At 49.5% G+C, this 25,039-nt stretch overlaps 1 protein-coding gene across 1 annotated transcript in view; it reads right to left on the reverse strand.

Moving 5' to 3' along the window:
* JCAD (junctional cadherin 5 associated) overlaps positions 1-20,169 on the reverse strand; it is a 60,730-nt gene extending 40,561 nt beyond the window's left edge. The window contains exon 1 of the mRNA XM_013191715.3: positions 20,011-20,169. The gene's annotated coding sequence lies outside the window, so the exon portion shown is untranslated. The remainder of the gene's footprint in view (positions 1-20,010) is intronic.
* Positions 20,170-25,039: the final 4,870 nt, after the last annotated feature.

Here is a 25,039-nt window from a genome sequence, read left to right on the forward strand (position 1 = left end):
GAGGGGTGTTTCCTTGTAGAAGCCGTGAAGGAAACAGCTTGGGGCAATGACACCGTAACTCAGTGCAGCTGTTTCTGCACCGATCATTTTTTCGCAACCTAGGATGCGTTAAAAGAGCAGCTTGGAATGTTTGTGTTGCTGCTTATCCCCTGACCGGGCTGTTGTTAAAGCTAAAGCAACGCTCACTCAATGAAGTGTTTGGGATGAGGTCCAAAAAAGCACTTAGGTGCCTAAATCCAAGACAGCAATTCACAGCTGCCTAAGGACTTAGGTTCTCCCTTTTGTACGCCCCTTCCCAGAACTCCTTTAAAAACCTGGACTTCTGCAAGGGGGTGGCTGTAGGTGCTGCCATCTTAGCAGGGCTTGGCCACCACAGCCTGCCTCCTGCCTCTCCGCTCTCCAGCCCCCCAGGGGAAGGTGGCCACCTTCAGGGGCTCTCTGATGCTCTGTGGCTGTGCCCTGGGCTCTGAGTCCAAGCTGCTTTTGCTCAAACCTTGGCTGGTGTTGCTCTTCCCTGTCGGTATCCAAACCAACCTCCAACTCCCTGTACCTCCAACTCCCTGTGCGGGATCCAAATAGAAGTCCTTCTTACGTTGCCCTCTGCTGAGGGCTTGGTAGGAGAAGTTGGACTCTGCAGCCCAGTGTGCATGGAAGCTGGATGGGTCATGGGATGCCAGGCTCAAAGCCACTTGTACCACAACCCATCAATAAAGCTACACAAGAACAGCTTAAAGTCATTCCTAACAAGGTATAAAATTCCCCCATTAACCAACTCTTACACTACGTTGCAGAGTATGTCTGTCCATGTGCCTCTTTCCTCAAGACAGAGCTCAAAATAGTAACAAATCTGGTTATTGAAGTCCAGTGACTGACAGGGAGCACAAGAGACCGTAGCTGCTATTCTGCTACGGTTTATTCATTCTGCTCACAAAAAGTCAATTACCTTTCAGGAAACTCTCTGGAGAAATGGAGAGCCGAGGTGCTTGTGCTGGGAACTCATTAGCTGGGATGGCAGCACGCCGTCCTGCAGCCCAAGTATCTGTTTGGGTGATCTGACAGAAACCTCTCAGCCTCCTTCATGTCTTTTGCTGCGAGATCATTAAGCTTTGCCAGGTTTCTCCTCTCATCTGATAAAGCAGTTAGGGTCTGTGTAACAGACACTTGCGCATTTCAGATCTGTGTCTCAGGTAGGGCTCTACATGCAGAAGCTGTTTTTCTCATTAAGCCCTTCAGTTAACGCAGTTTACTTAAACCCACGTTGGACTGTAAAAGGCATAATCGATATAACACATTCACTCCTGATGATGTAAGGGAGGGGCTGTAACAACCTAGCAGATGAGCTGATCTGATAGCTCGTAAATTTGGGATGGCAAGCAAGGTTTATCATGTTAAACCGGATACTGTCAGCACGCTTGAGTCCTGCAAAAATGCTCTAATTCTTCATAAAGCTATGACTGAGACATAAAAAGAAAATGGGAGATCTGAGCTTCTGCTCCAGTCCTTGCTCCTCTTGCTACTGTCAGGACAGCCCAATGCAGTGGCTGAAACGATGAAACGATGTTTCTGAAACGATTTCAAAGATCAGAATTGATGTCTTCTCTGCTTCCAGTGCCCTCAGCAGGAGCGCTGCACAGCAGCAGAAGGGTGAAGATGAGGAAAACGGGTTGTCTGTAGGTCTGTCCATGCACGTGTATCTAGCTGGGCCCAGTACTCCAGTCACACTGCAGTCCATATTTCAAAGGGACCATCATTCCTTCTCAAATTACTGCTGCTGGCAGAGCGGCGGAGCTGGCAAGTGAGCTTTCAGGAATGTCTTTATCCTTTGCAATCCATATGAACTAGGTCCAAGTAGTAATATTCTTGGAGAACCAGATACACGGATTTTGCAAAGGTTGGGAACAGCAAAGCACACATATTAATAAAACAGTCACAGCTCTCTTGGTTTTGTTCTGATTGTAATAATTGTAAGCAGAAGTTTCCTTTTATCTAGTTCAAAGTCTCTGTTGCTTCAAGCCTAAAGCTGTTGGCAGCAGCTGAATAAGAGGGCTATGATCGATGGACAGGAGTTTCTGATCCAGAAAGTGCCGTCTGTCTACTTTGGTAAGTTTAGCAGGAGCATGAAGAGGAAAGATTGTCTGAAGGCTTATTCCCCCATCCACTGTTAGCATGACTGCAGCTCAGAGTAGCTTACCAAAGGCGTCTAGACTTAAAAAAAATATCAGTTCTCCTGGACATGTATCCATAACTGTATATAATGGCAAAACCCAGTATCACATCAACTGCTGTATCTGTTATTCTGATAATGCTGGCTTATTTTAACAAAGTACCTTCAATAGGGACCAAAAAAAAGGACCTATTCTAAAAATACTGGGAACCAGATACAAGAATGCTGCTGCTTATAAGTGTCTTTTTTATCCTTAGCGGAACAAAACTGGTGCCTTCTAATGGTACAAGCCTACTTAGGAGAGGTTTTGCTGATAGTTAATAAATTTTCCCTGCACATCTTCAAAAGGCAAGGCTCAATAGCTGCCATTAAGAATCAAAGTCTTGGTGCTCCAGAGGGCGAGGCACCCAACATTTCACCTCATCTGCAATTTCACAGGTTTACCATTTACACTATGTTGTCTCTTATGAAGGAAATCCCGGTGGAATTAACCAATATTAGATTTCAGGTGCAGCAGGAAAATGTGCAGTGAAGCACATTTGTGCTAGAGACAGACTTTTGTGCCTGGGTACACTGCAGTGGATATTGCTGAAAAGGGCAGCTTTTCTGCAAAGTTCTGTTAGATCCCCTCAGCAGGAAACAATTATCTGTAATACCAATTTCCTGCAGAATTTCACAAATCCTTCCCTACAGGGATTTCACCTTTCATTGTTTCCCCTGTACAGTACAGAAAATCTAACTGCGGTGGTAGAAAATCAGATCTAAGCCGTATTTTTCAGCCTCTGTCAGCCGAAGGGAACAATCTCATCTTGGTCGGGAAGAAGATGGACAAACAAGGTGATGGCTGGTGACTGGAGTCCCAAGACGACCTCTGCAAGTCCCTTCCCACCTTGCCTGTTTTGTGATGCTGTGATTCTGTGGCTGCCTGCACCCAAAAAGAGAGAGGTGGAGGGCAGGGTGGCAGGGTCCATGGCAGACCCATTCACTTCACCCGTTCTCTTTTCATTCAGATGTGGCAGTGCAGGGTTACCAGGCAGGATTACAGCCATGGCAACCATGAATCACGTTTTTGGTGTGTTTCCTGCGTTTTTTGTCTTTGTCCCTGACCCCTTTTCCAAACCAAGATATCTTGGACGCGTGCATGGACACAACCGTGACTGTGCAGTCTTGCAGAAACAACCCGAGGCATTGGAAGGAAACTCTGAGATTGGTGTTTGTTTGTGCAAACCCTGAAATGGGCAGCACACTACCCATGGCCCAGAGAAAAGAGAGCTTGCGGGATGCTCCTGGGGACAGGGCATACCACCTGAGTGGGGACTTCTCTCCTGGAGCAGTTTGGCATATTTGGAGCTACCATACACCAAGGTTTCCTCACAGAATCCTCCTTTTTCCACCTCTCCAGGCATTTCTATAGGGACAAATCCCAAAGACTTTGGCTATGTGTGTAGGGTTTCTGCACGGGCAGTGGTGCAGGCAGCACACCCTGGGGAAACCAGCCACCCTCACTTACAAGACGGTGTGATGGCATGGCCAGCATTTCCAGCGTGGGTAGGTGCACCAAGATGTCTGCACGTGTGGGACAGGACCCAGGCACCTGGCTGCAGGTACGATGGCCCTGGGAATGCATTTTGGTGTCACCAGCACCTGGCAGCCCAGTTCCAGCAGGACCTGGCCTTCTGGGTGACAGTTGTGAAGAGCCAGTGGGATGTGCTAGCTGCATTTTCTGCCACCAAAGCCTGACCCATTCTGTCTGTTCACCTGCCCGTGATAACGTGTGGATCTGATAGCCAGTTTCACCCAGTTCTGATAGAGGAGACATCTCGAGGCCATGAAGTCCCCACAGGTTTGGGACATGCACTGAGCTGGGGTCCTCAGCACCAGCCACTGCTCGCCCAGGTGAGCCCTTCCAGGAGGAGCCGTAGGACGGCATGAAGGGCCAGACCCTGCAGCAAACTAGGCTCCTACGTGCACAGAGCAGCTCCTTCTCTGTTTGTCCACCTTCATCCCGAGCTATTTATTAACTCCAGCCCAGATGACCTGACATTCAGGTAAGCCGGATCCAATTTTCTGGCTGAGGGAGCCCTCAGATCTTTACTGCTCCCAACCAGATTTCATCACGGAAAGCACATTGCCCTCCTCTCTGATCTTCAGTGCCAATAGCAGCGAGTACCGAGTGTGTGCAGCTGCTGGCAAAAAGGAAACTTAAACCCCTGCTAAGACCTAGCTGAAAAAAGGGAGGAGAAGGAGCACTGGAATAGCTGCTGGACACAGCGCCAGGCCTGGGGTCGCACCCAGCGTCCCCATCGGGTGCCCCTGTGTGCTGGCAGGAGGCACCCAGGCAGCTACAGAGGGACAGAAAAAGGAAAAAACAAAACAAACAAACAAACAAAAAAACCACAAAACAAATAGAAAGAGCCCTCTGTGATATATATATATTTTTTGAGTTGTGATGAGATGGAAAAAATCAAATTTCTCAGGATATTTTGCTCTTCAGAAATTAGAAACTTAAACTACAGGTGTCATTTTTTAAATCATTTGGAAAATACTTGCTTAAAAGCAGAGTTTTCCTGCAACAAGCGACTTTTAAAAAGCCATGACAAAATGTGTTGTTTTAGGAAGAACATCTTTAAGTCACGAAAGTCCGAGTAGCCCTGCTCCCTGCTGTGGGTGCTTGAAGCACACCCAGAGCACGTCCACGTCCACACGGAGCTGCAATCTGCTCTTCTCTGGGGTCTTGGCTACTGGCCTGGAAGCTGTGGGACAGCTGCCTCGTTTCCTCCTCGGCAGAAAGTGGTACAAATCACGATGCTACCATCCGAGCAGTGCGAGCAACGCTGTGAAGGCACACAGACCCACAGCACTGAGCTCTAAAGCTCTGGAGCATTTCTGCAGTGCTGTTAATAACCTTTGATGTTCCTCCCAAGCCGTCCATTTGTATTCATGATCTTTTCACTTGCTGGAGTTCTCTAGCAACCTTCAATCCCCCCAAAAATTCATTTCCCACTTGAGATCTCAGAAGAAGAGGGTAAAAATGTAATTTACGCGATAATCAAGGTCTCCTTCAAGAAAAGCATAGGATACATTGGCTGCAACGCAGAAGGTGTGAGAATATCCATCAAAAGTTTGTTTGCTTAATTCCGAAGTCCGGGTGATTGCAACAAGTCTGGTTTGTAAAAACTAAGAGAACATCAACCAGAGGAAAATGGTTTGTTACAGTGAGGTCCAGAAACCTTTCTGAGGTGGTCGCAGATGGCAAATTGCAGGCTGTCCCCACTGCCCAGGGAAGGCAGGAGGTGAAGCACACCTGATGTTCAGCCCTGATATTTAGTTCTTAATTTTAAGCCAGACATTTTTGCTTCAGTCGTGACATAGCCATAATCTCCCATGACATGCCACAGCATTTACAAAGATCGAGAGCGGTCCAAGGGCAAATAGTGACCTCCCTGACCAGAAGCACTATTTCTGAGAGTAATGGGGGAAGCAGCAGGCGCGGGGCCCTGGCACTACCCAGCAGTGCATGCTCAAGGAGTACGTAATTAAATTGCATTTTGCGGTCTTTCTGCCTTCTGACTGACAGCTCAGGCCGACCCGTGCTCCTCTCATTCATCATAAGGGCAGCTTATCTGACCGCAGTGCCAATAAAAATAAATCATCCGCTGGCCTCGTGTTCTGTGCGGATGAAAACAGAGCCACCAGTGGGCCGCGTACTTCCACGCTAACTTTACGCCTACAGCATTTTTTTCAAATCAGATCGCAGGACTTTGAAGAGACTTCTGTGTGCTGGAGAGGAACTGGGGGCTGAGGCTCAGTATGTGCAAATGAGGAGGTTACAATGCTTCCATTGTGAAGTCTAGATAATGGTTTTTCAAATTAGGTTCGCAAGTATGAGTTTAATGTTCTCGTTGAGTAGAATGGTGCACAATGGACCACCCACAATTGGGGAGAGCGCTACGAGTTTGTCCCTCTGTAGGCGGGCATCACTTAGTTTTCCATCCCCGCTCTGTCAATGTATCTTTAGCCTGGCTTTAGTCATTCATGCTAGATGAGCTGCACGCGTATCTGGATCACACAGTTTTCCATGGGGGCTTTGTGCACACTTAAACGATGACTTTGACTGATGATTCAACAATGAGCTGAGGGAGCTCAAAGCCTGGAGAACTGAGACCTGTGCCAATGACCCCAAATCCAGCTCCGGCACTTGCCACTCACTCGGTGTATGAGTAAATCAGGAGTCGTTCTTCTAAGGCTGGAGGTGTACACCACCTTAAAGCAGGAATGAGGAACATCCCTCATCTGTCAAGGGGGAGCCAGGTAGCAGGTTAAGTTTTTCTGTCACATTCTGGGAGTCTCAGCTGCTTTGAAGTAGTTTTGTCGTTGCTCCTATTATTACTCCCGTAGTTTCATTTTTTAGAAGTGTGTAAGCTGTCAGACAGGACACAGCTTGTGAAGGAATCCCTCCCACTCAGATCAAATCTGAGGTAAAATTAGATAAATTGAAGCCACTGTGCGAACAGACCCTGGCGGTGTTTCTATCTGGAACATGTGTCCTCTCCACTTCCCCCAGCGCCGGTGGGGGAGATGCTGGGGCAGGTTGCTACTGATGTCAGCACAAGCTGGTGGTACCAGGCGTGTCTCGGCAGCAGGGGAGTGTTGGTGCCGGCATCCTTGCACGGCATATGTATGTGATGAGCTAATAGACATCTGGCACCAAGCGGCTACTGGGACTCTGTAAATCCCTTCTTTTGTAAGTTTCGTGCGGACAAGCTACCTCCAGCACTGTATGTGACTGTATAGTCTGGAGTAATAAATTAAAGATGGTGTTGGTGCTTATAAAGCGCCGAGCTGTGCAATGCTGTTTTCAGACCCCCAGCTCAGCACTTGTGCCTGGACAACCCCAAGGATGCCGGTGCCTGCAGGGTGACTTGAGAAGATCTCAGGTGGCCGTGGACTTTTTTGTAAGTCCCTGAGCTTTGCTTTTCCCCCTGGCATCCCATCAGTTTGGCTGGGCCAAGCGGCTCAGCAGCAGCTGGATGGATGCATCCCACCTGAGCCCCCCCAAGCCTTCACACATGGGCTCCTGCGCTCACAGTCCCCAGCACCCCACATTGCCCCCTGGTCCCTGTCAGTGCTCGCTGCCCGGGGCACGGGAAGCCTGGGGTCACCCCTCCCCGAACCCGAACAAGCACAGATGACACATTTCCCACTTCTGGGAGCGGGGCACGCCCCTGGGCAAGGCGGGACGGCTGTTGAGGTCTCTGCAGCAGGCACACATTGCACATTGCATCCAATTACTGTTTAGGGTAAACACCCTGAAAGCCCCTGCTGTTAACTCGAGGCTAACATATAGTTAATCTTATTCCAAAGCAAGGAAATTACAAATTCCATTAACGTGCCCTGTTGTTGAGAAACACGAGCGTAAACAATTCATTAGGGAGAGCTGTGATTAGGGTGAGCCCGCTGCAGAGCACACAGCACGTTCAGCTCCGTGATGAGGCATTTCCAGCTCCAAATCCCTCGGGATGGGTACGGGACCAAATTCAACTCTCAGTAGCACTGTCCTATGGCTAAAGCGACTTCAGTTTGCTTGGCTTTTTGTGGCTTTTTGTGGTAAGCTGGTGGGATATTTGAGCTCCAGCACCAAGAGCAGGAACGATTCCTGCGCGTGGTACCCTGTAAATATCTGTGTGAGTAGCCAGGTCTGAGTGAAAAAAGAAATCAAACAGAGGGATGTGGAAAAATCTCTTTATGCCTATAAAAGGATCACTTCAAAACCACAGGATTTTGTATAGGAACCTTTTTCCTTAAATAGTAGGAACAGTCACTGGTTGCATTCCAGCAGAGTAAGAAATGGGGGTTAGCGGAGAGCCGCGGCGTCCCACGGCAGCTTCCCCCCCTCGGCCTCCCCCTCTTCCTCCCCCTGCCGCCCGTGTGCCTTGTGCTAGCCCCAGAGGCTGTGTGTGTTGGACGTGAAAATATATTTATCCACACGAATGTAGGCAAACCCATATATGTATGTTTTAGGGTTAAAGAGGAGCAGCCCAGCGGGATTTCCCTGTGTTCCCCCAGAAACACCTTTTTCTGTCGCATTTTCCCACAGATACGAACACAGCTCGGCAGTGCATTTTGCTGTCTCCTACCACGGAGGGGGGAATAAAACCCAAAGCTCTTCTGCGGTTCCCGCAGGAGGGCGGTGGGCCAAATCCTGCCATGCAAAGCCCTGTTGACATCACGGGGATTAGGCGGGCTGCTAATTGGGACTGCGGGATTTGTGTCAATCTCCTCCCTTGGACGCGATGCTGAGTCCCCCTGAGGTCTGGTGAGCGTGGGGTGAACGCAGGGGGACGGGGTCCGAGGTCCCCATGGGGGACAGCAGCTGTGGGGTGCCGGGGGCTTCGGGGCACCCCTTGGCAGCAGGGTGGGATGGGGAAAGGAGACGACAGGTTTCCATCTGCCAGCTGGGGAAGGGCTCGGCTGAGCCTGAAATCTTTTGGGGGGGCTTCAGAGAACCCCCCTTTTTGGGGGGGGGGGTTTGTGGGGGTTTCAGAACCAGAGTCATGTTCTCTGTAAGAGCTTTATCGGAGGAGTCTCTTGCTGGGGTCAGTACTCTGGAAGTGTCACGCAGAAGGGCCCCCAGGCTGCCCTCAGTCCATCCCCACACCCCGTGCCTAGGGCACTGCCTGCAGACATGTGGAGAGCCTGCCCCTGAAAGCCTCCGACAGAACCTCCACAGCCTCCTGAGATGAAGTCTTTCAGAGTTTTTCTGCTCTTACTGTTCGGAACATTTCTTAAATCTGTCTTGAATCTGTATTAAATCTTTCTTAACTCCCTCCTGGCCAGACGAAGTACACACCCCCACTGAAATTTTAGCACATGGCTGCTACCTACAGCACTGACAGAGGACAATTTGTTTGCTTTCCTTTTGCTCACTCTTTTATGATAAATGTTATTTCACTATTCAGCCACCTCTTCTCCAATCCACACCACCTTCTTCAGCCTACCTGCCCGCCTACACACATTTTTTTGAGGAACAGCATCCCTATCCGTAAGAAAATCTCTCAGTGAAGTCACACACTAACAGAGGGAGCTGAACAGAGGGGAGGGAGATGCCTCACATGTTGCATTTCTATTTACGTGTTGCAACAATGGAGTTTTTTTTTATTATTTTTATTTTCCCCCTAACAGTATGACACGGTAGGTGTACACTCAGCCTGTGCAGGTGCGGGCCCTCCAAGCCAAGCTGCGTCCCAGGACAGGGGCAGTGCCAGCTCTGGGCAGAGGAGTGCCATCGTCCCTCCCAAACGGCACCGTACGTCTCTTCAGTCCAATGGAGGCCGGTAGCAGGGGCTTTGCTGTGGCAGGGCAAGGCTCACAAGGGGCTGGAAGCACAGGATAGGAGCAAGGGGCCTCCCTTTGGGTGCCTGCAATTCATTTTTGTTACCATCAAAAGCACAAGCAACCCCGCAGTGGTACAGCAGGCCACCTCCCGATGTCCAGGTTTCCACTTCGTGGAGCTTCTGGAGGTCCTACCCTCTGCAGAGGGCGCAGACCTTGTGCTGCACATCCACAGGTCTCTAGTAAAATGGTTAGCGCTATTAGCAAAGGATAAAAAGTACTTTTGGAGCAGTTGCTCAGCCTCCTTTCCAGAAAGCAGCACAGCATACAGCTGGAGACACGCTGCTGGAGCAAGCACACTCGATGTACTGGTCTAGCAAACACCTCCTGAACATTTTTTAATGTGACCTGGCAGCGGACCAGGATAAATGGCATGTTCTTTTTCCAGTGCTTTGGCCCAAAGTGTGTATTTCAGAGGCTTAAAAGAACAGTCAGTCAATTAAATGTGATAAACGAGGCCATTTGTCACCAGCATTTTAGCTTCTCTTTTAAAGTATAAAAGGAGATAATGAGCAGGGCTTGAAGAAATCCTTTGTGGTGTTGGGAGCCAAGGGCACATGATATATGGGACGGATTTTCTGCCTCTCCCATCATGCGAATGAGATCTGACAATACTCCCCCTCATGACACAGAAATCAGAGACGATGTTAAGAGAAAAAAAAAATCACTAATGGATGAAAAAACAGTGACATGCACCAGTGAAGATAAGAAAAGAAAAGCACTTAGTTAAGGGCAAATCTACCCCCATTTGCATTCTTTAAGTTCCCATTTTAGAGACTGGTCAAGAGGAACACAGAGACAGCTACAGAGCACCTTTTGCTTACAAAAAAAGCCTCAGGTAGCACAGATGACAGCACTACAGCTACTTAGAGGCCAGCAGGGTATGTGACCAGGAGCAGGCAGTGGTTGACGGAAGAAATCATCACCTTTTCCTTTTTTTGCCTTGCCTTGCCTTGCCTTCCTTGCCTTCCTTTCCTTTCCTTTCCCTTTTTCCCTTCCCTTCCCTTCCCTTTCCCTTCCCTTGCCTTCCCTTCCCTTCCCTTCCCTTCCCTTGCCTTGCCTTCCCTTGCCTTCCCTTCCCTTCCCTTCCCTTCCCTTCCCTTCCCTTCCCTTCCCTTCCCTTCCCTTCCCTTCCCTTCCCCCTTCCCTTCCCTTCCCTCCCTTCCCTTCCCTTCCCTTCCCTTCCCTTCCCTTCCCTTCCCCCTTCCCTTCCCTTCCCTTCCCTTCCCCCTTCCCTTCCCTTCCCTTCCCTTCCCTTCCCCCTTCCCTTCCCTTCCCTTCCCTTCCCTTCCCTTCCCTTCCCTTCCCTTCCCTTCCCTTCCCTTTTCCCTTCCCTTTTCCCTTCCCTTTCCCTTCCCTTTCCCTTCCATTTCCCTTCCCCACACAGCACACACACATGTTCCTCTATGCTGGTGGCACTCAGGTGGTTTCCAAATACATGTGGGTTTGTATCCACGGCTGGAAGCTAGAGCTGGAGCTGGATCCAAAGCTGGAGCATTTCCAGCTCTCTTTTAAAAAATAACACCTTTATTTCTGGCAGATCCCCTGCATGTTTCACTCTGTGCTGTCCTTTTCAACCAAGGTTATCTAGGAATTAGAAAACTTTTACTACAGCAGGCGAAACCTCTCCATGCTTGCAGGACACGAACGTATCACCTGGACTGACTGCATTTCACACAGGGATGTGCACCACCAGGTCGATGTTGCTTCTGCATCCTTTTCCCCTATGCATCTACCCACTTGTGAGGAATTACTCTTACTTTACCTGTTTTCCTATACCAGCCACCACTGAGGATATCGAGGTTGGAGAGGCAGTCAGTGTGGTGGTGCACAAACCGGAGCAGACATTTGAGGGGATGAGAACTGCCGACAGTCTCCACAAGCTATCTTTTATTTATGCCCGTGCTGCGCTGTCTTGGCAGCATTTGGTTTAGTCCTGGGATGAAAACCCTGCCTTCTTGTAAACACAGGCAGCCTCACACATGCCTCTGACACTAAATAAGTAATACACACCGTGCATGGAAACACACTTTTAGGAAAACTTCCCCTCGGCACCAGCATAATCAGGAGGTACGGAAGAGATATCTTGATCTCTCAAGAGAGAAAGAATCAAAATCTTTCTAAAGGAATTGGATGGAAGTAGGTCCCGGTCAAAAACCTAAGGAGCAAACACCAAACATGCAGCTTGGCCGATGGCTCAGCATCAGGTTAACCTCGAGTCAATGAGTTACGAAGTTTTCAGCCCATACTGAACTTTGTGCATGGCCTTCGGTGGGTTCTGGGGGAGGACTGTCCCGCTCAGCCCCCCTGCGACACAGCATCAGCAGTCCTCACAGCACCTGCCCTTCGTCCTCACACCTTTCCCTTCCTCACACCCATGGGACTACGCAAGGTGGCTTTGTGGAGGCCCTGCCACCATCCGTCGTCACCAACCAGTGTGACAGACCAGATACGGTGGTCCCTAGACATGGCCTGAGGAGAGGACTGCCCGTCCCTTCTGCTGCAGGCGTTTGCTGGCCTCCCCTCATCTGTCTGGCTAAGCGAGGAGGGCATGGAGAAGAAGGGGAACCCTCTGGCTCCCCAAAATGCCAACTTACAAAGTCAGAAAGATAGTTTCCTTGTAAGTACTTGCCATGGTTTCCTCCCCTTGTTAGCTCCACAGAAAGCTGAGCATCTTTAAAACTGCATCAGCCTCCCTCGGGGGGTTGTTTTCAGATCCCTTCTCAACCCGATTTGGAGCAGGGACGTCAAAGCGAGGCAGTTCTGGTCCCCTGTTAACCTGGGTCCATCTGGAGCTGGTCTGGGCAGTCGGGGCTGGTGACGATGTTCACAGTCTCTTGAAATATTTACTTATCTGACTGACGAGAGAGTTATTCAGTAAGTTATGACGCCTGCAGCTCTGTGTAAACAGTTTACAGCGCCGTGATTGATGCTGGGCACTGTTTGGAGAGCGGCAGGGCCGGTTGTATACACTGGGCTTTGGTTTGGAAAGTTCAGCCCCGGGACTGGGCAGTATTATACCTCATAAATAACAACAGTTAATCATTCGGGCTCACGCTGCTTTCAGCACTCATAAAGCCACACGAGCATGGCCGAACTAAAACAACATTAATTTGTGCAGCCCTTGGCCATGCAAGAGTCGGGGACCTCGCAGAGGAGCCCAGCAGGGTGGTCACAGTGCCCAGCTCCGCTTTTGCCTCTGCCCCCCGTGCCTGCGATCTCCGTAACCCTCCAGCACCACCGTGACCAATCTTCCTTTCATTTTTCAGTGTCCTGCTTGAGATCTCCAGGGCTTCCCGGAGGTGATGGGATTTCTACTCCAATCTGCTTCCTCAAAGACCTTGCGCTGGGTGAGTACCTCCCATTACGGGTGTGCAGGGTGAAGCAGGACTGAGAACACCCCGTTCTTTGGTGCAAGGGGTGTTCCCAGCTCCACAGGAGTGCAATTGCTGCCACTCGTGGGTGCACGCAGCCCAGCAGGTGAGCCAGAGCTATTGCAGATAGCTACAGCTCCCACGAGACGCCAGAGCACAAAAAGGATGTCACAGACTAATGTCAGACCAAGAGGAAATCAGAGGTTTTGGTTCAGTTCAAGCTGGAAACGAGTCGTTTCAGCTCTGAACCATCGTCATGACTTGTCTCCAGAATTAAGCGGCCTGTACATTTCTGAAACAATATTTTCAAGGCCACGTAGATGCCTCAGGTTACCTGTAATTTGACTTCCTGACCTGGTCGTGTACAAAGACAAGGGCATGACTGCCAGGAGGTCCCATGAAATGGAAAGCAGGGCAGCAATGTGCAATGCAGGAGCTATGTGAGAGCTACCACTGGAAGGAGAGGAAAAAAAAGCCCTTTCGTGCTATCATGCGGCTGCTCAGATTGACTAGTACAGGCAAGAATTTTTTTAAAAAAGATGTAAGGACTTTATTCTGGAAATACTCTTTCAGACACATTCGCAGTCAAAGGTCTATGCCAGATGCTGTGAATAAATTCGGGAGGAAATTAAAGGAGGGAATTGACCCTGACGCCAACACGAGGTGACTGGGTAGATGTGAGCAAGGGCTGGATAAAAGCCCTTTGTACCCACTTGGGGAAAAACGTGCTTCATCTTAACAGAGCAAAGTAATGAAGTATTGATTTGAATTTATTAAACCGCGATACTACGTCCATGTTGCTGAGGATGGCCTCGTGCGGTGGAGAGGAAAGTACAAGGAGGTCTTTCCAGTTCAGACTGAAAAAAAAGGAAAAGGATGTCTGAGGCAGACTTTCCACGTACTGCATCCACCATGGGAGGAAAGTAATACTCAGTGCCATCCTGATGTTCAAATCTGTTTCTGCAATCATCCTCAGCCACCAGGAAAGACTAATTGATCCCCCAGCTTCACCAATAGCGCTCACTCTCTAACAGGACGTGTCTTTTTATTTAGCCTGTTGAAATTGACGCTCAGTACGAGGAGGATCTCGATCAAAACGCAGCCTGCCTCTTCCTCCCCAGGGACCTGCTGGAGGAGCACTGCACTTAGAAAAGCAAGTGGAGGTGCCAGGGGGACCGGAGGGACTGCGGGCTAACGGCACTGCTCTCGGTCTCCATGGAAATGTGCCTTGATGTAATTAATGATAAAGAACCGGGATGAGAATAAAAATGATTCAGAGAGGCTGTGGTACTTCTCCTCTGCATAGCTCCCCCGACTAAACCCACAGAGAGCCCAGAATGGGAAGCCGAGGCTCAATTATAGCCGAGGAACAGCATAACGAATTACCTCCTTTGCACTTGCTTATGTGGGTGAGTAATCCAATTCCTACCCAAACGTACACTGGCTGTGCAGATTTTGCCAGTATATGAATCATCAAGATGCTGGAGTACTGTGGAATTAGAAACACAGAAGAAGGACTGTAGTTCTCCACCACGTAGATACTGATTATTTCAGGCAAACTTTTTAACAGATAACGTGAAAATTACCTAATACTTTGCTGAATGTGCACCATTAGCTAAAATTAAATAGAAGCAAAGTGAATCCCCTATTTTTATGTATAATATCAAAATCTTTGTATGGTGAGTAGTGGGTCCTTCTCAGGTTTGAGGCCTCCAGCTGAATAGCCCAGACTGTTTTATGTGTCTTGAAGGTCTGTTGCTCAGAAAATGCCCAGAACCACAGGATCTGAAGTTATAATTTAAATGTTATTGAAAGGTTCATTTTCCATGGCTAGCGAATCTGAAATTTAAAGAAAGAAAAAAAAAAGAAAAAAAAAAAAGAAAATGCAGAACACTTTTCTGCAAAACTCCGCCCCAAACCAAAAGCCCTGCTCACCTCGGCTCCTGGCGCTGGGTCAGGCAGCCCACTTTCATGTCCCCAGGCATCCCAACTTCGTGTCCCCAAGGTCCCCAGGTGCAGGTGGGGTTGCACTTCTGGGGACACCACCTACAAGCCCAGGTCCCTGCACCCACCTGGGCACATCAGGCGTTTAATCCACAGCTGCTAAGGACCGCCTGCATTTTTTATCCACGTTTTATATGAAAACAATGAACTGGCTGTAGATGCTGGCACTTTCAGCCTCAGCTGCCGTGCGTGTGCAATGGTAGGAAGAGAGGCTTTCAAAGCAGTTTTCCTGCCTATTCCTGGAAGTTATGGGGTTGATGTGTTCCTGGGACAGAAACAATGTGTGCTGAAACCCTGCCCTGCGGCTCTGGGAGCCCTTGGCAGGGTTTGAGGTTGGGGTCTGTGAGCCCCAAGGAGTAGGCACCAGCTTTCTGAGCAGGAGGCGGTGCTGCCCTCGGTGCGGCTGTGAGGTGGGGAAGCAGATCAAGGAAATTTTAAAATTAAAAAAAAAATCTGGGGTCTTTTACAAAAGGCAATCTTGTACAGCAATCTATAAAGAGCTCAAGGGATGTTATAGTTTAAGTAAATATTTAAGGGAGATTCCTCTGAATTTAAACACAGCGAGCTGTAGCATGTGGAAAGCAGCGATGTTTGATTACATACGTGAAAGAGGCCAAATGCAAGACATTGTGAACAAAGGCAGCAGCGGCAAGGAAAGCAATCGCTTTTGGTTCTATTTCTCCACAATAGGTTATCAACAACCCCGTTTCTGCCTGGTGCTGGGTGCAGCAGGGGTACAAGTCCTTGCAGTCACAGCAGTGGACGCGTTGCCTTCTGCGAGCCCTTCGGGCATTTTGCCTGATGACACGGCTGGGTAAGTCCAGGTAAGAGCAGAGCTTAGCACTGCAGGAGCACGTCCCTGAGGACAACAGGACAAAGGTGGTTGTGGATGGCCAGGCGTGACCCATCGGTCAGGCGTTGGCAGGTCTTCAGCAGAGACACAAACACAGCCTTGGTGGTGGAGGCTGCAAATTGCAACACGGGTTCGCCTTAAAATGCTGCTCGATTTGGTTAGGCTCAGGGATGGAAACATGGAGGATATTTTATCTGTGGCTACAGAGCTGGAGTCACCTCGTGCGGTGAGCTGAGCACAGCCAAGACTCAGCGCTGCTGTCAGAGGTTTGATGCAAAGAGGCGCCTCCTGCCCTGCAGGTGGAAAACGCCGAGGGCACAAACAAACAACCGGCAGTAGCAGGAAAGAAGAGAAAATGAGAGAAATTCACCGCTGAGGGACAAGGCACCTAAATGAAAGTGAAAACATGCTAAAAGGCTGTAAGCAGTTAAAAAAAATGTCCTCAGAGAGCTTGAAGTTATTAGGAACTTGTGTATGTCATGGTTTCATACAGACAGTTAGGCTATGGGATTCACAAGGGTATTGTGAATGATAGAAAAGGACTTAGGGGAATCTATGGCACTTAGTTTAGGCTGGGAGACCTGAATTTACATCTGGGTAGGGGTTTCCCAAATAGTCTTTGCCAGTGCAAGAGGCTGAAATGCTCATCTTCCTCACCTTATGCTAGTTTCTTTTGAAAAAGGTAAATCCTTTCCTTATCCTTGCACCCGAAGACGTGGCACAGCCCCCATACAGAGTCGGGTATGATTTGCACAGGGCCGGGATGAGCCTGACTCTCTGCAGCCATGGGATCTGGGGTCCTCAAAGGTGCGATACGACCACCTTCAGAAACCCAAGACCTGGTGTGGCTCCAGACAGAAGACCCGGCCCGCGCAACCTGCAGGCTCCGGGAGTCTGCAGAGCGGATCAAAGCAGATCGTTTGGAAAATAGCATTAATTCCTGAGACAGAACAGTTCATAACTCATGATTACTTGGAAACATATGAGAAATAGGAATTACACAAAAGCCTCGCTTTGTCCATTGAGGAGCTGCAGAATGAATTTCATGAACTTTAATTTCCAGCAAAGAGCGTGTCCCAAGGCGCGGGGCTGTGGCTGTTGAGCTGGTCCCGTCCCACAGACTGCTTTAATTCAACCAAACCTGTAGGAAGAGCACGAGGGGATAAAGCCAGCTGCCAGCCGTGAGTAGAGCTGGGGTAGGAGCGGGGTCTGGGTTTGGAGCAGGTCACAAGCGATGAAGGTTTTGGGTTCACACCTGAACTCCATTTCAGTTCTCCTGCAAAAAAACTTGCTTAAAACTCTTTGTTGTGACATCTGCGACAAAGCGAGCACTGCCTGCCACGGCAGCCGGTGTAGTCTCGTGGCTTCTTGGTGCTCCCTCATCTCTCAGCAGTGGTCTGTAGGCAGCTCTGGTCTCTGCTTATGCTGCCAGCTCCCGAGGAGCTGTGGCTGCTCCTCCGGTCTTTGACCAAACCCACACCGCCTTGCACATCGGAGTCCTTATGTGAGCACGGGGCTCCAAGGAGCTGATGGAGATGATGAAGCACCACTGCCTGCCTTTGTGAAAGGAGAGGCTGTACGGGGTGCTCCATGGCTCATAGCCCTAAAAGAAGTGAAAGGAGCCACCACTTCCTGCAGCTCCAGCGGGAAGGGAAGCGAGCAGACTGCCGCTCTCTACCTTTCGCTGTGGGAATCATGTCAAGTGGCAAAATGGAAACCCTGACATTTCACCATCTGTCTGAAAGTGCTGCACACGCATTACACACAGAAATAGGCCGCAAGAATAACTTTAAGACTGAAAAATCCACGAGGAAAGAGCCTGCAGAACTAGGGCTCCCTTTTGCCATGTGTTATGGCACTTGTTCACTAGATGATCACACAGCATTTTGCTAGAGGTCCCAGCTTTATCCCATGGGGCGGGGTGGACAGTCTTCACTGATTAAGACGTTGTACGGTATTTTGTTTTTTCCTTAGTGCTGTGTGGTCCTAGGCTTTAACTGCCACCCAAGTCCTCCTCTGTGTACAGAGGACTGATTTTCCCAACAGCGGCACATCTCCCACGGGCTCTGGGTGCTTCACAAGCATTTCTGAGCTCTGGTACCTGCCAGGGTTGAGTGATGCTTCAGCCCCTCGTCCCTGCAGAGCTGTGGACAGGCAACAGGAGCAGCAGGAGCTTGGCAGCACCGCTGGGTGCCCGGGAGCATCGGGGTCAGCGCCGGGAGCTGCTGGGACAGTGGGCTGGGCTCGCTCACGCGGGAAGAAATCTCAGCAGATTTTGACTACTGAGCACTAGCATGTCCTTAATAAGTTGCTATTTTTTCCCTCCAAAGTCTATCACGAGGCCAAATTGGAAGAGATTTACAAAGTAAAAAAAAAAAAAAAAATTAAAACAACCCACAGTCCTGACAGAAAGCTCAGCTTCTGCCAAATTTCAGATCTCTGCTCCAAAGCGCAGAGGGATAAGAACTATCCAAAGAAAGGATCACCAGGTCCCCCCTCCTGTTTCTTCCTTTCCGCTTTTTCCAGTTGCACAACAACACCTTTTCCCCCTATGCTCATTCTTGGAAATAGCTGGACAGCTTTGGCTGAAATTTTCCAGAAAAGATCTTAGCCTGAGGCAGACAAACAAGTTGGAAAAATTCAGTCTAAATGCTTCGAGTCTGGCAAAGTTATAAGGGACCATGAATGCGGTCTTATAGCGAGGCGTGTACGAGAAATCTTAATCACAGGAGTTACACGCAATCCCACCCCTGACACATCCAGCCTTAGAAAAGCTGGTGACGCTGTTCCATTCAGGTGTGTCTTATCACGATTCAGATTTGTCACTAGGAAAAAAAGCTTTAATGCAGTCATCCCACTGAGCCTTCCCACTCCCCTTCCTACTCGAACAGCTCTTCCCATCTGACAACTGGTCGTACAAAAAAACCACGCTTCCCTCACCTCCAGCATTTGCATGAGAGCTTCTGACTCTTGGATGGGGGCAGCTGATGCTAAAATGGGACTGCTCTCTGAACTAACATGCTCAAAATTAATAAAAGAAATAAAGCAACACACTCCTCTGGCAGATTCCCATGCATATTTTCCATGAAAGTTCATTTTTCCACATGAACAAATTGTGAGTATGCGGGGGATTTTCACTGAATCTTGATATGGAGCTTAGGATTCTTGGCACCGCTCTGGGAAGTTGCAATGACATCAGCTTGACTTTCTATATGGAAATTTTATAGTTGCTGCCTGACCACATTTCTTTGTTCTGTGCATATTCTCTCTCCTCCGAGCTGCCTCTCCGCCACGGCGTGCTGTACACAATGTGCTATCGTGAAAAACTCTGCGTTTGTGTTCCTTGCAGCCTCGCTTCCCCCTCCCTACGCCAGGCACCCAGATGATAAAACCACATTTCCTCCTCCAGGACAAAGCAGCGGTGTTGGCTGGAGGGACGAGGTTACCTCTGCCAGGCGGGAGCTTCCCCGCAGCACGGCAGCTCAGCGCTGCGAGGGACCTGGCACGCAGAGCATCCTCCTCCTCCTCCTCCTCCCTCCGGAGCAGCAGAGGAGTTGGGTGCGTGCTGCCAGGCTGGCAGGGCTTTGGGACAGCGGGGACCAGGGGAGGGCAGCTGTGGCAGGCAGGAGGTGCGCCCTGAAGCGCTGTGAGAAAGCATCTTGCCTCGCTCAAGGAGATGCTTTCCTACATCCCCTGGGACACGGAAAGCAGTAAGAGCAAATAAAGGCAGTCAATTATCCAGCACGCCGCATCCCAACACTTCTGAGCACCCCGCGCTGCCGTTGCCATAAGAGCCTCAGCGCATCCCCTGCTCCCAGACCCGCTGCCACCTCCGGCACCGCGCTGCCTCCTGCGTGGAGCCCCGTGAGAGGGGCTGCACCTGGGGGTCAGCAACACGCCTGCCATGCTGCAGGCTGGCCGGACCACAGCGGTGCCCGGTTCTGCTATTTGCTGCCTTTCCCACACGTTCAGCCTCTCTACCGTGCGGCGGGGAATTGCTGCTGCTAGCCTCGCCGTGCCAGACTATCATTTCATCGTTGCTCTGCTGTACGGGAGCAGCCTCCAGAGCAGATTAACAGTTAAAGATTGTGAAGCCATTTCCCAAACGCTTCTCGCTGTAGAAGCAGCAACATTTTTACAGTCACATTTGCGTTTTTACAGTCACATTTACAGGCTCCTTTATGTACACATGCAGACGCACACAGAACGCAGAAGATCTTTACCTTGCTCGCACGCAGGAGAGCCCCTGCCTTCCTCGCATGGATCAGAAGTAGGATGGGAAACAAAACCGGGAGAGACCCTTCAACAGCTTCATCTGCGGAGAGTTGTCTGAATCCCGAGCCTGCTCCCGCTAGCAGCTCTAAGTTTGTGCTCTGAATAGAGGCTGTGTTATTTTAACCACAGGATTTCTGGTTGTGGGGGAGGAGAGATGGATTAGGTACGTTTGCAATCTAATGCTTCACATCTACCTCGGCTGAAACGGACTACTTTAAGCCTGATGTAAATAAGCGCTGCTAAGATATAAATTTCAAGAGCCCACTCACCAATTATGCTTAAACTAACATGCTAAATAACTGTGGAAAATTCCAGAGGAATAAGATAACATACTTTTGTGTTCTTTCCTAAATAAAAGGCATGTGTGGAATTTCATGCTAGATACTGAGACAAGTGAGAGGCAGCAGATGAACTGTGCAGACCAACCTCTGTAAGGTGCTGTGCCTCGTAAAACTATATTCCCAGCACCTGTTAGCGTGGAGTTCATCAGACATCAGCACAAACGGGTTTTCGTGTTTTGTCAAAAGTACAACTTTGGGGGATTTTAATATAGTCCTTCGAACAACATCAACAAAAACAAACAAATAAAGCTGTTTAAGGTAAAAAGGCAACATCTGAAAAGGCCACCACGTCTGTAGCTGTACGAGAACACAGGTATTAGCACGCTGAAGAAGTGCCATCCCCAGCAGGGCTGCAAGCCTGATAGCCTCCCTGCAGCTCACATATTACTACGGAAATTGTCAAACACAGGCAAAATACTGTGCCCAGGAAACTGGTTGGGTGGTTTTGATTTTTTTTTTTATTTAATCCAGCTCAAAACCTGCCTTCATTTCCTGTTGTATGACACTTTGGTGCCGCAGCTGCTGTCACTGCATGGCACAGCCACAGTCCAGGCTCCCAGGTTCACCTCCCAGCTGATGGCTTAGGAAAACAGATCTAGTAACTGCCAGAGAGGTATGTTTGGTAAATAAAGCACATCCTTAAAGTTCAGGCTGAACTGAGGAAGCAGAACAATTTGGATGCAAAATGCTAGAGAGGAAAGGAGGACAAGTTCCAATTTGTCTTTGACAACAGAAGCTTCGTGAGCCAGAGTTTAATTCCATTTTAAATAAAACCTGGCTCTATAAATAACATTATCTTACCCTTACATAATGCTTTTCATCCCAAAGCGTTCCCAAGTGCTTTGCAGACGTAATCAGCCCATCTGAAAACCGCAGGCGGGCATCCCGCCCCGGCGTGGGGGGGAGCTGGAAGCTGTCCTGCACCTCTCAGCCAGCGCCCTGCACCCGGGGTGCTGCCTCCTGTGGGTCACCACTGGCCTCAGGAGAGCCCACCCTGATTTATGGGCCCAGCATCTTCAATGACCAGCGTGGGCGAGAGTGGGTTTGTCTGTCAGGAAGGATTGGGGCACCTGCTTGGTTCTCCCGCTGTAGGACGAGTGCCACCTCTGGGGACACCGCGCTGCTTCCCAGAGCTCAGGCTGAGCTCTCTGAGGTCCCCACAATGCCTGGCCCAGCCCGGCTCTGGGAGCTTCTTGTTTTGGCCCTGGGAGCAGGGAGGTGACTAGGATCTCTCTTCAGCATCACTGTGACTGCCATCAGATCATCCCTGCTGGCCACTTCCAGCTACCCGTCGCACCTTGTCCTCGCGTGTGACCCCACGAGGACAGCAGACACAAGCACTGCTCCTGGGGCAGGGCCAAGTGTTACAGCCCTCCTGGGGAAGCACCATTGCCTCCCAGTTTGCAGAGGTACTGGTACGTCACGCCAGGCCGGTCAGAGCAGGTGTGCCAGCCACCAGGCCACGTATGTCAGCAAGGACACAGGAAGCCGCTGGAGGGCCCTGAGGGAAGAAAATGACACCTCTCATTTTCTTGTGCTTAGTGCTCCACTTGGAAAGAGGAGTTTTGCTTGCACGAAGGAAGTTTCTGTGCTGCAGAGGAATATATTTTCCATTTTTGCTTAGCTGGCGAGATAGGAAACAGTGGGAGGAAGAGAGGCCAACAGAAGTTGCTCTGCAGGTTGACCTGAAAAGAGCCCATTTTTCCACAGAAACTCAAAAAAAAAAAAAGTGTGGGAGGGAAAAAAACAAAAATAATTTTGAATCTAGTGAAAGCATTTGATCTTAACATGTGGTTTCATTTTCTAGTTTATCTCTTACGTCAGACTGTACTTAATTTACAAAGAAACAGCGCATTAAAAACAAACAAAAAGAAAATGAAGACTTTCATTTCCAAAATGTCAAGGCAAGAAATGTCACCTTTCCAAACTGATGTTGGTTTTTAGCGGTGGGATGGGTTCAGTGTCAGTTTCCTTTTGCCTCCCAAATAAGTCAACGAATTGGACCCGGATTTGACCATTTTGTTCAAGTCTGTGTATTTTTGGAAAAAAAAAAAAAAAAAAAAAAAAAGGGTTCTGTCTGAAACCTGTGCCAGATTTCGGCCCTGACACAGCGTTTGGAAGTCAAACACCTGCCCATCGATGAAGCTCGGTGTTTTATTTTCCCCGCACGCCTGAAGGCGGGTCGGGCCTGCTTCTCCTGCTGCAGAGCAGGCCACAAGCGTGCCCGCTGCCTCCAAAGCCAAGTCGGCTCCACATAGTTTCCTAGAGCTGCTTCATCCAACCCTAACAGCGTGGATCTTAGCAGGAATGGCTGTTCCCCAGGTGTAAATGCCAACAAACTATTCCCAATCCGTGAGAGGAACCTCCCCTGCACACCGCTGGGTATTTCTGCACCGTGGCCCCACCAGGCTGAGGCCTGCAGGCAGTGGGCCTCACCTGGCATCTCCTAAAGTTTCTGTTTCTTTTGAGTTAGGAAGCCGCTTCTAGAAGTGATGTTGCCAATCCACCCAGCCAAAAAAAAATCTTCAGTTAAGATCACACAAAACTGTAAGATTGATCTAGAAAACACAAGCTTTTGGGAAAAAAGCCCACTGGGAATGGTAGCAGGACACATTTTCACACTTCTGCTCTGTAGTTTTGACATCTGGTGCTTGCTTCTGTTGCAAAATAAAGCAAACGTTTTCTCTAATCAAAGCATGGAGGAGCTGAGGCCCTGAACCAGCCCCTCCCAGAAGCAAGTACCAAAAGACATAGAATTGTGATGGTTGCTAAAAAAAGGGATTTAAAAAAAAAAAAAAAAGTGAATTTAAGCTGCTAACTCTTGAATTATTTTCATTCTTGAGCGTGACGCTTTTTTCTGTTCTAAAATTATGTCAATCACAACCTGACGGTGAATTAAAAAGAAACCAGCGATGTGACAAACAGAACAAGCTCGCAGTAAGTGCAGGTTAACCCAGCGGATTACACTGAGGTATTTCCCACTAAATGACGTGTGTGAAGCTCAGCTGCAAGCCCAGGGTAAGGCAGGCAGGTGTGTGATTTGGGGGACCGAGGTCCTGGCACAGGAGGGGCGCTGGCAGCTGCTGACCCCCCGTGGGCATGGCTTCCCCTCTCCAAAAGCAGCAGGTCTCACCCTGCACCTCCCAGCATATGGCAGTAGGGACCTGGCCCCCAGCTTGGGGTTAGGGGGGGTCACTGGTTTGGTGTCCTGGGCAAAGGGTTAAACGTGTGAGCCACCAGGGACCAGATGTGAGCTCCTGAGCCATGCCAGGGACCTATGGGGATTCCAGAGGAGGTGGCAAGCTGTGCCCAGCACTTGGTAAGGAAAGCTGCAGTCACCTTCAGGCCTGGGGAGCCCCACAGTTGTCTCAGGAATGGTCCTGTGGCGGTGCCCAGGGCTGCCTTGGCATAAGGCTCACTCAGAGTAGGGTGGGAAATTTTATTGCTTAGTAAATTATTTTGGCTAAATTAACAAATTTAGAGGAAATAAAGACAACAAACTTACTCTTCTCCCTGGATGCTTAGAGGTGTATGGTGCTTCTCACTTGGGTGTATCCCTAGCTCTCCTCCCTTTCACACCACAAGCAGAATGTCTACATTTGGTGGTGCTTCAAATCTTCCCAGTGCAGGTATGGGCTTCAGTTCAGGAGTTTCCTTTGCAAAAGAATACCCTGCTTGCAAAGATGATGAAGCCTAAATCATCCAGCTTCTGGTGGGCTCCTAGTATCTCCCCACATGCCTAGGAGGCGCTGGGAAGCATGCTTTCCCCAGCATGCCTAGAAGGCCAAATACTTTTAAGATGACTTACTAGGCAGGTGCCATAGAACAGCTCACCTCCTGGCAGGGCGAAGCATTTTTGGGAGAAAATCTGGGACCCACATGGGTGAGGGCAGCATTACAAGAGCACAGTAAGGTCAGTTTCTGGGGTGGGAGGATTTCAGTCAATAGATAATGATTGGAAAATTCCTGTCTGGCTAGAAGTATATTATTACAATATTAGAAAGGCGTATTATGATCTGACTATGCCTTATTTAAGCTTTCTTTAAAAAAAGCTCTTCTGTCTATCTGTCCCTATTCTACAACCCATCACCCAGCCATTTATAGTTCGCTGGTGAGTATGGCAGGTGGCAGGCAAAGATGTGATGAAATAACCCACATGGATTTCGGAAGGAAGAACACGCGTTTCCTGTAAGTAGCTTTAGGATGAGATAGCTGAAAACCAGGCTGCACAGACAGCTGAACTTCAGGGGGGCACAGCTCTGAAGACACTCCTAGAGAAGAGCCAGCTTTGCTCAGCAATAGAGAGATGCCAGCAGCAGCGCCCAGCCAGTGGACCTTCCACTTAGGAAAGGTTATCCTCATCCCCAGTCCCTTCCGACAGGCAAATGAGATTGCTACTGCTGCAGGCATGCTCGTTTAGAGGTGCCTTCTGAGGCCCATGGAAGGACCAGGAAGGACCAAGCCAAACTACAGCCGCTCAAGGCCTCTCGTGCTCTTTTCTGAACTCCTTAACTGCATAGACAAGGTCTGTAGGTGCTGCTACAGCAGCGATGCCTTGTCCAGCTGCAAGGTGACAGGCTGAAGCCCTTGGCTGAGAGAGGCACATTTGATGAGACAGGAGTGAACAGCAGAGGCC

The sequence above is a fragment of the Anser cygnoides genome, chromosome 2, assembly GCF_040182565.1.
Source record: "Anser cygnoides isolate HZ-2024a breed goose chromosome 2, Taihu_goose_T2T_genome, whole genome shotgun sequence".
Classification (NCBI taxonomy): Eukaryota; Metazoa; Chordata; class Aves; order Anseriformes; family Anatidae; genus Anser; species Anser cygnoides.